Source organism: Lactuca virosa, chromosome 3, assembly GCF_052849685.1.
Source record: "Lactuca virosa cultivar CGN04683 chromosome 3, Lactuca_virosa_CGN04683_v6, whole genome shotgun sequence".
Classification (NCBI taxonomy): domain Eukaryota; kingdom Viridiplantae; phylum Streptophyta; class Magnoliopsida; order Asterales; family Asteraceae; genus Lactuca; species Lactuca virosa.
Genome location: NC_136428.1, coordinates 120,840,365 through 120,856,805, shown reverse-complemented (window position 1 = coordinate 120,856,805; position 16,441 = coordinate 120,840,365).

The window sequence follows — 16,441 nt, the reverse complement described above, 5'->3', positions numbered from 1 at the left end:
GAACGAAAGGCTCGCAACCCCAAACTTGTATATATGCTAGAGAAGGACGTGTCCCACTCCACATTTCAGAGGGTGTTTTAGCAACATTCTTAGTGGGTACGAGGTTTAGGATGTGGGCGACTGTCTTTAAGGCATACCCCCAATAAGATATTGGAAGTGTAGCTCGACTCATCATAGATCAAACCATGTCTAACAACTTTCGATTTCTTCTCTCAGCAACAACATTCAACTGTGGTGTTCTGGAGGAGACCATTGTGAAAGTATTCCACAATTTTTAAGATGATCGTAGAATTCAAGACTTGAATATTCTCCACCCCTATCGGATTAGAGCATCTTGATCTTTCTGCCCAGTTGGTTCTCTACTTCATTTTGAAACTCTTTGAACACCTCAAAGGTTTCTAAATTATGTTTGATTAGATAGATATATCCATATCTGCTAAAATCGTCAGTAAAAGTCATGAAGTATCTTTCTCCATGTCTTGTGACAGATTTGAATGGTCCATAAACATCTGTGTGGATGAGATCCAACAAATCCTTACCTCTTTCACAGTGGCCTGTGAATGGTGCCTTTGTTATCTTGCGAAGTAAGCAAGATTCACATACATCATCTTACCTGAGGTCAAATGATTCCAAGATCCCATCCGATTGGAGCTTGGCGATGTGCTTCTTGTTTATATGGCCAAGTAGACAATGCCACAAACATGATTTATCCAATTCGCTATTAGAATAACCAATATTCATTAATAGTTTATCAACTTCACCTATGCAAACAAAACTTTCATACACACCTTTACAAGGAATAGTTTTGAAAATAAAACAACCATTCTTATAAACCAAAATGTCACCATTATCATTATCAAAAGAAAAATGACAACCATCCTTATAAAGTGCATGAAAATAAATAATGTTTCGTGCCATATCAGGCGAAAAGCAACAATTTAATAAACTAAGATAAACACCACCACCAAGCATGAGTTCATAGTTCCCAATTCTTGTAACAACTGACTTGTGCATGTTTCCCATGATCACGTTGAGCTCACTATGCCTGAACTTTCTACTTTCTCTTAGTCCCTGCATATCAAAGAAAATGTGATTACCACATCCTGTATCAAGAATCCAAGAGTTAGAAGTAGACGTGCCATGGAGTTCTATCATAAACATACCTGAGGTGCCATTCACCTTGACTTTGACCTTCTTAAGGTACTCTAGGTATTTAGGGAAACTACGCTTCCAGTGTCCCATTAAATGGCAGAAAAAACAAACGGCCTCACTTGGATCACCAGAAGGAGCTATATAAACTTGGACATTTCTCTTAGAGCCTTATTCAGACTGTCCGACCTTACCTTTTCCATTTCCGTTGGGATGAGAAACCCTCTTCCTTTTAGCATAACCACGATCAATGGCTAATACTGGAGCACTAGGGATGGATTTGTTGGTTTTCTTCATGCTCGCCTTAGCCATCTTGAGCGTTCCATGCAACTCCATCAAGGTGTTATCGAGGTTGTTCATATTGAAGTTCATGATAAAGTGCGAATATTAACAACTAAGCGAGTTCAAGACCATGTCAACGATCAACTCCTTAGGCAGCTCGACACCTAGATTCCTAATTTTTTCTATGTACAATTTCATCTTTTGGGCGTGAACACATACATATTCTTCCCCTTGTTGTTTACATTCCATGAGGGACTTGAAGATCTCAAATCGTTCTTCCCTAGCTTGCTCTTGGAACATTTATTCGAGCTGCTGATTTATGTCAAAGGCGCCCCAATGTTGGAGCATGGAAATTCTCTACAAGTTATGAGTGATAAGTTAGGTTATTTTATTTCCCTTTATTGTATCGTAAGGTACCTCTCTCTATAAACAGAGAGAGGTGGTCATTGTATTAAGAGTGCACCAACATGTAGTCCTCAACTTAAAGAGAGTGTGGTGGGATCTCTCCCACCAAGTGTTCTTCATTTTCATATTTGTAACTCTCTTTTTCTAGTAAAATTATCGGATTATTCATCTTATCGTGTTCTTCATATTTTTATTATCGTTAAATTTCAAGATGTTCTTATTCCGCACAAGCCGATCGTCAAAATGGGCAACTACAATTGGTATCCGAGCCAAAGTGGTTGCCTTTTAATTCCTTTCAGAAAAATGAAACTCTTTTTCAACAAAACTCTGATTTGAAAGGCATTCTATACCACTAAAGCTCATTAAAACAAGGAAAAATGGCACAAGCTTATTCTTTAAACGTTTCAAATAGTGTTGGAGGTTCTAACAGAGCTCCAATACTTGTTACAAGTGAATATCATCATTGGTCCCAAGGAATGGAAAGATATTTAAAGAGACTTGGAAGAGATGTTTGGAGATCTGTAGAAGAAGGACCTCATGTCCTTATTCTCACTCCCATTGCAGTTGATGGTGCACAGGAGAGACGTGCAAGTGGTCCAGCGGACATGCACAGACCTACCAACGATGATCTCGAAAAGATGGAGAAAGATGCAATTGCCTTCTACGAAATTTCATGTGACGTTGCTCCACACAACTTTGACATCATCATCAACTGTGAATCTGCCAAAGATATTTGGGATGTACTCAACAATCTCTACAAAGGGTCTGAAAAAGCTAAAGATAAGAAGCTCACTACTGCTTTCAACGAGTTCACCAACTTCAAAGCTCTACCCGGTGAAAGTCTTGATGACTCCTTCAAGAGATTCAACCTCATAATCACTAAGCTTTCAAATGTTGGTACCGTCAGAAGCAACCATGAAATGAATCTGCAGACCCTGAATGGGTTAGGAAGACATTGGACAACTCCAGAAATGATAGTTCATGGAGACAGGAAAATCCAGACTCTTTCACTTTTCAAACTCTACGATGAACTTCAGGCTGAAGAGTCCACGATGTTAAAAGAATGTGCAGACATGGGTGGATCACTTGCTTTAATAGCTCAAACTCCTCAATATTCCATCAAAGCACCTCAGTATCCCTAGCCCGGAGAGTCATCATATCAACATTCATATGACAACTCACTGCAGTCATATGTAACACCCGCAGATTCGAGCTAATCAATTTAGAGACAATGAGCGTCAAAAAATGACTTTTTGATAGAAGGTTATTTAGAATAAATAATCTTAACTAAAGTATAGTGTATGTCACAAGGGTTCTGTACATATAAAGAATGCTGAAATCCGAGTTATAACGAAGAAGTTATGACCCGTAGAAGTCTTACGTCTAAACCGGCACGACACCGCGTAACGTAAATAGTGAATTCTTGATAAACTACTTTTTAGACTTAGAGATCTAAACGAAAGTCGTAGTATACTTTAAACTGAGTACATACATAAAAAAAAGTCCAAATCTGACTTCGTATGAGGAGTTATGATTTTTCTAAGATTTAGCATAGAAGTACACATCCCGGAAATGAAATTTTAGATCGATCAATTTTTAACTGACACAACCTAAATGAGAATTTAAGATCTCATTAATAGGAGCTCAATTATATAAAGACAGTCGAAAACGGACGTCGGATGACAAAATTATGAATTTTTAACGGACTTTAACTGTCTAAGTCTGGTAAAATATAACTTTATAAATAAAGTCAAAATTAGCCGACGAAGTCTAAACGAAAGTTGTAGATCCCGTCGATGCGTACGTGTGGATATAAATAATATCAAAAAATGGAGTTCGTATGAGAAAGTTACGGATTTTAGAAGATAATTAGTTTTTGGAGTAATCTGCGAGTCACACGTGGCACAATACTGACCACTGCTTCTTCCCCACGCCTTGTCACCAAATGGTGAAACTTGCCACCCCAACACGACGTGTTGGGCTCAATAACACTACATGTTGAGCCAATTCCAGCCTATAAATAGAGGCGCAAATCATCCCATTTCTTCACACCTTTCCACTTCTCTTCTTCCAAACACTCCCAAAGCCTCAAGGCTTTTCTCTAGCCCTTCCTAGGAGTTAGTAGCGAGTCCCGGAGCACCAGAAGGCCCCGAGAAGAAGAGCTTTCGGCTTAGAAGTTCTGCACGTGCAGAGCCCGGTTCCTCGTTTAACACCATTGTAAGCGAGTTATGCTTACCCTTTTTTAAGTATAACTAATATTTAAGTTCAATATCGTTATTATGAACCTATAAGAAATATATGTGCAAAGTATAAATTATAAAAAGTGTTATTATAATACTGTTAGGAATAAATCCGAGATGACGAATGCGGAATATCAAGAACAATCAGAATCAATCACCACAATATGCAAATAATCTGATAAAGGTTTTTCGTATATTGATTATGATATGAACGTACAGAGAAAAACCCTAATCTGGTAAAAAGCTTATACCAAAAGCTAACCTAATGATTATTTATAGGGAACAATAAATATATGCCATAAATATAAAATCTATGCCTAATATAAAACAAATGCCTTAGAAGAGCTCGATTAAGAACTTCTACTGTAAAGGCACCGTAGGGAATCATAAAATGATTAACCCTAAAAAGGCTTCCCTAAATAACCAAATATGCCAAATCAGTTTCAATATCTCAAATACTCAACAAATACCTTTTAACTGTTCGCAGGCAGGGAATCTAGTTAGAAGGGCAGCATATGGTTGTTGGACATCAGAACAACTTAAATGCCAAAATGGTCCTGCCCTCCAGTGTTTCATGTCTAGCCCCTGTCTGTACATAGTAGTTGAAAAGTATTGTTCAAGGTATTGATTAATTATATGATTTTTAGGGTTTTGTGCATGGACTCTGCGAGTTGGGGTGCTCCAACTCGTTGAGTATAGACTATTATGAGAACGCGAGATTCGGGTTCTACTCGACGAGTCAGAAGGCCCCGACTCGACGAGTAGGAGCTGTAAAGAGAAACCCTAATTTTTAGGGTTTGCACTCTATTTAAAGAACATAATCCGCCTCTTGTGGCCTCCCTTATCACCCTATTAGCCAGAGAAAACCCTAATTCGACCTTGTTCTTTCTTGAGTGAGAGTAAGAGCGTTTGTTAGCAATTTTGGGGTATTTGTGAAGGATTCTAGAGCTTGAAAAGGAAGAAACAAGGAGAGAAGCAGTAGATCCGACATCTACTCTGTATTGGTCATCATCTTGAGGTATAAAGTCGTCACCTTGATCTCTAGTTGATTAGATCCCTTGTTTTGGAAGTAAATGACCATTTTTGGTGCAAAAGGGAGTCAAAATTGGATCTGGACTTATCACAAGGATATGGTTCCAGATCTGGACCTCTTTAGGTCCCCAATGACATAAAGTTGCTCACTTTATATAGCTTAGCCCCTTTCCATGCACAAAAACCTTGTAAGAAGTCTAGTTTCGATGTTATGACCTTGAAGGGCCTTGCATGCACGTAAAGTTTGCAACTTTATGTGGTATCTCCACCAGGAGAGTTTGGATATGGAGTTTGGGACCTTAGATCCCACTGAAAAGGGCTGAACTTGAAAGAGACTGAAGGAACTCATCGAGTCCCTTAGCTGAATCGACGAGTCGGGGTAGGGTTTTCCCGTTTCTGAGTTTCTGGATAGGTGTAGTGAAGGATTAGGGGTTTGGTCTGAACGAACTTTAGTTTTCTGGACATTTGATGAACTCGACGAGTCACTAGGGTGACTCGGTGAGTTGATGCGGGATTCAGTGGAATGAAATTGGGAGGAGCTCGACGAGTTGCTAGGATGCACTCGACGAGTTGAGGTCAACATGGACTGTTGACCTTGACTCCTGACCTTGACTTTGACCAGGGTTGACTAGGGTTGACTATGAGGGTAATTATGGGATTATGACAAGTTAATCACATGGTGGTTATAGGCAGTTGAAGAGGAGCAGTGCGTGGGATACATCTGATCTTAGCTATTCAGCTCAACATTCGAGAGGTGAGTCTCCTCAACATACCAATGGGTCTAAGGCACCAAGGCCGGCCCATTTTACGATATGTGGTATCCTAGCTGAGGTTGTATTATGTGGCATGTTAGTTGGTACGAGCTAGGAAGTATGCGAGTGGTATATGTGGTATGTTGTATGGAAGACCATGGGAGAGCCCATGGCACTTGGATGTAAGACCATGTGCAGAGCCCATGGCTTTCCTATTGAAGACCATGGGAGAACCCATGGCACTTAGGTGTGAGACCATGTGTGGAGCCCCATGGCATTTTGGAGTAACACCCTAGGGACGAGCCCATGGCATCCCTATTTGTTGTATGCATGGCTTATATGATATATATGTAGCTTCTATAACTAATATGATATGTGCTATGTGGATTGTATGTGGGGTATGCTCTGGGGAACTCACTAAACGTTAGCTTACAATTTGTGGATTTGTTTCAGGTACATCTGAGCCCAAGGGCAAGGGGAAGGTTTGATAGCGTGGCGTGCACTTGTGAGAACAAGATCGATGCGCAGGGACAAGGTTTGAAAACTCAAACCTTGAATGAATGCTTAAGATCAATGTCTGCTTACTAATAGATGTTCAAGTCAAGGCTGGAAAGACCAGTCAAGTCTTAGATAAAATGTTCCACAAACAATCAAGCCATTAAATGAAGAACAATAGTAAATGATCAAGGTAAAGCTAATAAATGAAGAGCAAGAAGAATGTTTTGAATATGCTTAGAGTAAATTCTAAAAAGTGAGTAAAAGATCCGTCGTTGACTTGTATTGAATGCTCCTAATTATAGGAGTGAATGTTACACCGAATTAACCCAAGTGTTTACATAAGACTGGACAAAAGACATAAGTCTGACATTATGATTGTCCTAATAAAACTTTAGACTAAGTCCTATGAAACTTTACATCAAATACAAGACAAAAGTAATAAATGCACAAAAGACAAAGTGACTTCATTCCGGACAAGTATTATTCCGGACATGAAAGCTGGTTCCGGATCAGCATGCATTCCGGACATGAGGATCAGCTCCGGAATGCCTTCATTCTTCTTTCCTTCTTATTTGGTCCGGACAGGTTCCAGACAACTCTTCATTTCAGAATTCACCCACTTCGGAATAAGGAGTTAGGATTGCAAGAGGTTCACTTTCAGGTTCCAACAATCTCCCCCTAAGTGAACTTAGCAATCCAGCAGGCTTAGTTCATTTCTTCCTTGATGAAGGTGTAGGCTCTGAACAACCATTCTCGCACCGCAATCTACCACGCCAGTTGACTTACAAACGTTGCCTTGACCTGTTCCGGAGCATCAGACTTGGACGCCCGGGATATGAACTTATTCAGAGCTTTGGTCGGTACTAGGTGTTTATTAAGGACTCGGAAGAAGTCCTTCTTTTTTGTTCTTCTGGTGGTGTAGACAAACCCTAGAACCGGTTCTTCAATCGGACCATCTACAAGAATTTCAGCTTCTGGAAGAACGAAGTCGATCTTGGCAACGAATTGTTCGGTTCCGTATAGGTGTGCAAGTTCGTAGTCACATCGACAGAACTCAGCAACATAATCTTTAAGAAAGCTGAGAGTTGCGTGGTAAGCACCCATACTGATGTCATCCTTTTGATTTTCTCTGAAGTAAGCAGCTAGGGTGAGGATGTCGTTCGGATTCATTGAAGGAAAATCCGCATCAGTAACGGTCCGGGGAGTTGGCTTGTTCCGGAGGAGATGGAAACAAAATAGAGGACAGTTCAGCTCAAATTTTACTAAAACTTTTCTTCTAAAGCCTTGAACTTTGGTGATCCTCTTCCTTGTCCACACTTCCTTGAAGGGTTGAGCATTCTTTTCATAGAAGGTTTTGAGCCTTTCTCGCTCTGTCCGGATGATCGCTTTCGGATTATCGGTTGGGTGAATCGGAGCAAACTTAGTGTAGAATTTGCTGTAAGGAGAGAGAGGAAGATCCAGCTGATCAGTATCATTGGTGGGAAGGTCATAGTAAAGGGTTGGGATGATTTCCTGTGCTTGAAGAATGCCTTCACGGAAAAGAGAGATGCCACGCATTGGATCAGGATTGTCTTTTAAAGCTTGAATCTGGATGCTGTCCTCTAATGCCTTATGAATTTCCACCTGAAACCATCCATATTTTTGCTTGAGAGGAGGTCCAGAGTGGAAGGCTTGTTGTTCGGAAGTCATTGGTTTCTTCCCTTTGTCTCTTTGAAGCGCATCAATGACCAGCTTCATGTTTTCATCAATCGTGAATTCCGGAATGGGAGTTGGGAGTGGTTCTTCCGGAATCCCATCAGGGGTCCGGAGAGGAGAGCCCTGGTCTATTGGAGCTATTTTTGGTTCCGGAATGGGAGGCTGAACTGAAGGAGCGGCTCGGAAGGCTTGAGCGGTCAATGCTGATTTTGCCTTTGCCATTTTAACAGCCATTTGAAAGGCGTCCGGAAAGGAGGATGGCCATGAGACTGCAGACCAAATCCTCTTTTGTTCTTCAGTCGGTTCCTTCGGAATGGACAACTTTGGAGATTGAAGACCAAGAAATCCTTTAGGAGCTTCATCCTGAACATATATTTCTTCATTTTCGCTTTGAACGTCTTCATCTTCGGAATCCTCATCCTGGAGTGTGAATTCCGTGGCTGGTTTCCATCTTCTGCTTGGGCCTTCTCCCCTTCTTGCATCGGTGAATCTTGGAACCGGTGCAAGCTGCAAAACCTCTTTGAGATCGTCAAATTTTGAGAAGACTTTCTGAAGGCCGGAGGTGAGTTGAAGAGTGAGAGCATCGTAAGTGTCAGTAGTGGGGGCCTAATCAGAAAGATGTTTAAATGTGCTGTTGAGGATGTAAATCATCTCATCAAACTTCCTGTTCGGAACATCAACAATGTTCCAAGTTGAGCGGAGAAGTTTGATGAGGACTTGTTGAATAATGAGGTTCATCTCATCCTTCTTCCGGATCTCCTTCTTCAGTCATTGAATTTGTTTCTCATGACGAATATGGGTTTGCTTGATTAGGTCGTTGGTGGCAGACACCAGATCATCATGGAACTTGAGCATTGAGGAGATGGTGTTGAGATAATTTTCCACCAAAGCGTCGTACTTGGAGTCAATTTGTTCAATTGTGTGCTTGAGCCGGATGGAGATCAGCTGATCAAGGTGGGCTTCTCTTTCGGCAACTGATGGTCCGGACTGTTGGGAGAGAGACTAGAGAATGGCATCAAGCTTGGAATCAAGTCCGGAGACTTTTTGATCCAATTTAGAGTTTAGCTTTGTTACAGATGTCTCCACATATGCCACTTTTTGCATGGTGTCAGAGATATTTGTTCTGATCTCGAGAAGAGCAAAGGGGTCAACGTAGTCACCAGCTGAGGATTCTGAATCATAATCAAAGTGTTGCGGAGGAGATTGGTGTACGTTCTGATTTGAAGAGGGACCCGGTTTGGTTGCATCATCATCTTCTTGATGTTTTGAGTTGGAGCCGCTGTCCGGAGTGGTAGAGGAGGGGGATCCGAAGTCATAGGCAGACTTGGATATGGATGCCTTGGAGTGGTAGTGAACTAAAGTCATGAGATGTGCATCCGGAATGGTTTTTGCCTCTTCTTCCAGCTTGATTTCTTCAGAAATTTCTTCTTCGGGATCGGTGTGGAAAATACTTTGATGAGTGGTGATGGGGGGCAGTTCCGAGGTGAGTTCATTGATAGCATCAGCGTCAGTGGGAGGAGCATAGGGCAGATTGCTTTGGATGGCCCTGTTCCTCATGGAAATAAGCGTGGACTCCACCTGAGCTATGGTGAGATCCGGACGTTTGGATGCATCCCTGTTCACAAAATCTTCCCATAGGGGATCGTTAGCACCTGGTCATCCTGTACGCCTTCCGGGTATCAGACCAGTTGAGGCTTCCGGCGGAGGAGGGACTACTCCAGCTCCGGACAGCTTGGGGTCCGGAACACTGGTTTCGGAGTGTGTGCATGTAGAAGATATAATAGGATCATCAAAAGTGACGCGTGGGTGTGTTCCAGGGGGCTGCAAGGAACTATGTTCAACACCGGCATCACCCTTTTGGGAGGGTGAGGGTGGATTATGTGGTGACTGCCCATGAGTGTGTACGTGTGTTTTTGAAACATCGAGGTGTGCCTCGGATGAGTGGGTAGGAGGGGTGTGCGGATGGCCAAAATCAGCCGGAATGTCGTGGGTGCCCTCCTGTTGAGAGGGGGCACTGACTTTGGTTTTCTTTTTGGCCTTAGGCTTGGTAGGAGAAGCCTTTCGTTTGGCTGGTTTCTTGATTTTGGGTCCGGACGTAGTTGGATTGGTCTCTTCCGAGATGGGCTCAACAGAGACAGGGGCAGGTTGTGTTGGGTCGAACACAACCGAAGTCTCTAAATGATGTTTCAAATAAGGGGACTCGGAAGGAATTAGGGCCAACATGTGGTCCGGAAGTCGTCTGACCGGACCAAAAGAAGATTGGTCCGGAATCCCATAAGATTTTACAAGTTTAAACGTGACACATACCTCCGGAGGGATGGTGTTAACCAGAAGCGGTTCTGAAAGCTCCTTGAAGACTTGTTCGATTGTCAGAGCCCAAAACCTAGGGCTTGAAATTTCATTCGGCGTCCTCTTGGTAGCAAACTTACAGAAGTCTTGCTACAAGACCTCTGGAAGATCAACAACATTTTCTCGTTCGGAGTAGATGTTGAATACGACATTGAGCCAGTCCTTGCTTAAGGTGTCCGTTCCTCCATGCTTTCCGGACAGTCCTATGAGGATGAAATGCATCAAGACAGTCCATAGTCCGGTCACAACAGTCTTCTTGAAATCTTTCGCTCTGTAGTCTTGAGAATATCCAATGTAGTTCAGAAACATCTGAAACTCTTCAGATGTTGGCTCAACAATTTTGAAACCCCTTGGGTTAGCCTTAACACCAATCGCCTTGAGAAAGGTCGATTTGAAGATTGGAACTGTTCTGTCACCAAGGATTGGGATCAATAGAGCACCATCGTCGAGTTGAATGCTGGTGAAGGCTCGATGAAGGTGATGAATGGGAAGTGGCGGTTCTGGGATTTTAGTGAGAGGAATGGAGATGGGGTGGTTTGCAATAAACTCGATCATAACTCTTATCGATTCATCGTTGTCTAGTGGGTTGAGAGAAAAGAGTTGTGTAGTGTCTCTCAAGAACGGTTCTGGATCGACGGAGGAAGAGGAACCTTTAGAGCCCTTGGAGGATTTCTTTCTGGCAATAGAATTCTTTAGAGTAGGGGCAGTTTGAGTGTGTTCTGGAGAGGACGCCATTGTTGCAGGTTATGAGTTCTTGAAGAACACGAAGAACAGTTAGATAATTTAGGAGATTTGAGGGTTTAGAGAGCGTAAAGAGGTAAAAGGGGTTTTGAAAGGGTATTTATAGGTAAGGTAAATGGGTCGGGTTAAAAAAGAAATGATTAGGATCCGAGAACAAATGGGTCGCATTTAATGTTTGGGAACGAGATTTGACAGGTGAGGTGAAAGGGCAAGGTAATTTGGGGCTAAAAATAGATAATTTCAATCGTCAATTCGATGTCTAGTTTAGGGGGCGTGCAATCGTGTCACGCAAATCGAGGAGGATCGGATAAGGATCTTCGTGAAAAGTAACCGTTGAGAAAACCATTTCGCCTTATTACCTTTTGGTATTCCGGATGATTTGTTCCGGACAGTGTATGATCCGGAGGGTAAGAGTTGTGTTCCGGAGCATACTTGTTTGAAAAAGGGTCCGGAGCAAATTTTGAAATTCCGGAGCAATTTGAAAATTCCGGTGCACTTTTGAAAATTCCGGAGCCCTTTTGAAAGTTCCGGAGCGCTTTTGAAAGTTCCGGAGCTTTTGAGAATTCCAGAGCAAGTGTTTGAAGTCCGGAGCGCATAATGTGACAATTTCCGGAGAGGAATTCTGGAGTTTGATTTCGATCATCAAGACAAGGTGGATTATAAATAGCAAACAAAAAAGGTAAACTGTACAGATTAACAAACTCAAGTGAAGGTCAGAGATAAAGACAGGTAAAATAATCCTATATATTCAGAGAGAAAGTAGTTCCGAAAAAGAAGATCGGAACTAATTTTCTTTCAAAATACGTCTATCAAAGAGAACAAGTCTCTTGAAAGAACTGAGGATCTGGTATCATCATACCCATCTTGTTCAGAAAACCGTTAAATTTGGTTTCGTCTAATGCCTTGGTAAAGACATCAGCAATCTCATCGTCAGATGGAACAAAAATGAGTTCAATGTTACCATTTAAAACGTGATCTTTTATGAAATGGTACCGTATGTCAATGTGCTTAGTCATGGAGTGCTGAATTGGATTATGAGAAATCGCAATAGCACTTTGAGAATCACAATAGATAGGAATGCATTGAAAACAGTAACCATAATCCAAGAGTTGAGATTTCATCCACAGAACTTGAGATGTACAGCTGGCAGCAGCAATGTATTCAGCTTCGGCTGTAGAGAGTGCAATGCAGTTCTGTTTCTTGGACGACCAACTGACTAATCGACCACCTAAGAATTGACAATCACCTGAAGTGATTTTCCTATCGAGTTGAAGACCACCATAGTTTGAATCTGAGTAGGCTTGAAGAAGGAAGCTCTCATTTGCTGGGTACCAAAGTCCGAGACATTATGTGCCTTTAAGATATCGAAAGATTTGTTTCACAGCCAATAGATGAGACATCTTTGGATTGACTTGAAATCTGGCACATAGACATGTTGAGAACATGATATCCGGACGACTTGCTGTGAGATAGAGTAGAGATCCAATCATTCTGCAATATTTCTTTTCATCAACAGGAACACCGGAAGGGTAGGCAAAAATCTTGTGTCCGAAGCCCATTGGTACCTTGGTAGAGGCACATGTGTCCATTGAGTATTTCTTGAGGAGTTCCAAAATGTACTTTTCTTGGTGAATGAAGATTCCTCTGTTAGTCTGTTTCACTTGGAGGCCAAGAAAGAAGCTTAACTTCCGATTCATGCTCATTTGGAATCGATTGACCATAATTTTAGCAAAATCAGCAACCATGGATGAATCTGTAGATCCAAAAATGATGTCATCCACATAAATTTGTACCAACATTAGATGCTTTCCATTTGATCTTCGGAATAAAGTGGGATCTAAAATTCCTCTTTGAAAACTGGAGCGTTTGAGAAAATCAGTGAGGGTCTCGTACCATGCCCGAGGAGCTTGCTTGAGTCCGTAGACAGCCTTCCGGAGTTTATAACAATAATTCGGAAAGGAAAGATTAATGAATCCGGGGGGCTGTTGAAGGTACACTTCAGTGTCAAGTTCACCGTTAAGAAATGCACTCTTAACATCCATTTGGTAAACTTTGAAGCCTTTATGAGCTGCATAAGCAAGAAAGATTCTGATGGCTTCAAGACGAGCAACAGGAGCAAAAGTTTCGTCGTAGTCGAGCCCTTCTATTTGAGTAAAACCTTTAGCCACCAGTCTTGCCTTATTTCGGATGATTACTCCTGCATCATCAAGCTTGTTTCGGAATACCCATCTTGTACCGACAATGGGATGATTCTGGGGAGGAGGCACGAGAGTCCAAACTTCATTTCGGTCAAATTCTGCCAGTTCGTCTTGCATGGCTGTAATCCAGTCAGCATGCTCCAATGCTTCCTTGATGGATTTGGGTTCAACCATGGATATGAATGCTGAGAAATGACATTCGTTTTGAATATTTGTAGCAGACCGAGTCTGTACACCAGCATTGGGGTTACCAATTACTTGGTTCGGAGGATGATCCTTCGTCCAAACATGTAATCGTGGGAGTTCTTGTGCAGCTGTCGAACCGATATCAATAGTGGAATTGATTTGCTCCCTCTGAATGGTTTGAATGTTGGGATGATGCTCCCCCTGAACTTCTGAACCAGAGAGGTTGACATCATCATCAGAAGGGAACTCAAAGAATTGTTCATTTTCATCATTGTTGAGCGGATTGGAGTCATCGAACTCAGCAGCTGCATCTTGGAAGCCATTCACATTTGATTCAAGAGAGGGATTGGCATTATTCTCCCCCTCAACCTGAGAAGGTTGAAACGGATTAGAATCAAATGGAGAGAGACTTGGGATCAGACCGGAGACATTACGAGAGACTGGAACTTCCGAAGAGGGGATTGGAGTGAGAGGAGGTCTTGATCGAGATTCCGAATCAAGAGCGGTTTCGAAAGGACCAAAAAGAGTTTCAAAGTCAACTTCAAGAATTGTCTGAGGGTTCGGACATCCTGGCGGGGGAGCATCAGACTCCATAATGTGAGTAGGGCCAGAATTCCGAACAAAGTTGTCATCAAAGGTAATGTCAAAGCTTTCTTCCAGAACACGAGTTCTCCGGTTAAGAACTCTATAAGCTTTCGATTTAGAAGAGTACCCAAGGAAAATGGCTTCATCAGCTTTGGGTTGAAACTTGGTAAGCTGATCACGGTTGTTCTTGATGAAGCACCTGCATCCAAAGACATGTAAAAACGAGATAGTTGGCTTCCGACCATTCATTGATTCGTACGGTGTCATGTTGAGACGTCGATTGATGATACTCTGATTTTTAGTGAAGCAAGCAGTAGATACGGCTTCAACCCAAAGGTAGAGTGGTAGATTTGCGAAATTCAGCATGGATCGAGCAGCTTCAACGAGAGTTCTATTGCGTCTTTCGACTACACCGTTCTGTTGTGGAGTATAAGGAGCTGAGAAGTTGTGGTCGATTCCTTTGTCTGTGAGAAAGTTCTCAATGGTGGAATTAGTGAATTCCGATCCATTATCACTCCGGATTCTCCTAACCGGGAGTTTTGTAAGAACTTCTATTCCTTTGATGAAATTTATGAGCTCTAAGGCTGTTTCGGATTTCAACCTTAGGAACAAAACACAAGTGAACCTTGTAAAATCATCAACAATCACAAGAATGTATTTCTTATGATGAAGACTTTCTACAGTGGATTGTCCACAGAGATCAATGTGTATAAGCTTCAATGGTTCCGAAATGGACTTTCTACAGTGGATTGTCCATAGAGTTTTCACACAATAACAGTTACCACGCCAGTATCGACCAACCTCCATTCGAGATGTTGTATGGTAGGAGATACAGGACCTCGGTTTGTTTGGGTAAGGTTGGATATCAGGTCATTGGGAGCACTGAGGTAGTGCTCAAGACTACCGGGCTGATTCAGCAAGTGCGCGACCGGCTGCGGGTCGCGCAGAGTCATCAGAAAGTTATGCGGACCGGCGATGATCGGATCTTGAGTTCCAGGTGGGGGACTTTGTGTTACTAAAAGTGTCACCATGGAAGGGGTTCATCAGGTTTCTAAAGAGGGGCAAGCTAGGACCCTGATATATAGGCTCATTCAAGATTACGGCCCGGGTGGGCAAAGTGGCATATCACTTGGATCTGTCGGATGAGCTTAGCCAGATTCAAAACACCCTCCATGTGTCACAGCTTCGGAAGTGTGTCACTGACGAGGCCGCATTCGTTTCTATGGACGACATTCAGGTGGATGAGAGCCTGAACTACACTGAGAGGAAGGTTGCGATCTTAGATAGGAAGACCAAGGTTCTTCGGAATAAGGAAGTGAAGCTGGTAAAGGTACAGTGGCAGTACCGCAGGGGCTCCGAGTGGACTTGGGAGCCGGAGGACGAGATACGAGACCACTACCCGGATTTGTTTGGGCCAATAGACTTCGAGGATGAAGTTTAGTTCAAGTGGGGGAGACTTGTAACACCTATTCCAGGTATTGATTAATTTATATGATTTTTAGGGTTTTGTGCATGGACTCGGCGAGTTGGGGTGCTCCAACTCGTCGGATAGAGACTATTACGAGGACGCGGGATTCGGGTTCTACTCGACGAGTCGGAAGGTCCCGACTCGACGAGTAGAAGCTGTAAAGAGAAACCTTAATTTTTAGGGTTTGCACCCTATTTAAAGAACATAATCTGTGACAACCCGAAATTTCTATTATGTACAACAATTCACTTCAATAGAAGTCAGAACAGTTTCTGCTAACTTTTGAGTTGTGTACAGTCAGTTTGAGTTTTCTAAACCTAGTACTTCAGGAGATAACAGGAGAGAGGATGCCCTCGGGTTTATTGTGCAACAATAATGTCCCAAAAACTCCAAGAGTTTGGAGTTTACGGCCTAAACAAGGTGTTTACGGCCGTAAACCCCAAGGGTATAAATATGGCACTTAGCCATTTTATTCACTTTTTCACTTTTCAAGAACAAAACTCAAATCCTCTCAAGTATCATCCGAATTTCCTTCTTGATCTTCAACTTTGTAAGTGTTTCTAGCCCTAATAAGTTGATATCTTACTTAACCTAGTGATCTTACATGATTCCATCCGTGAAATCATTCCAAATGTGTAGATCTTCAAGTTTCACCAAGAACACATACTAGTGTTCTTGGACTTTTAGCACCTTTTCAAGCTTCTACATAGTAAGTACTCTTACTCTAGTGTGTTATAAGACTTGTTACACTTCCTAAACATCTAGAAATCATAAGGAAACACAAGATCAAAGGTGTTTACGGTCCAAGATGTTTTCGGACCGTAAACCCTAATAAAAGGGCCAATGTGTGCCCTAGTCCTT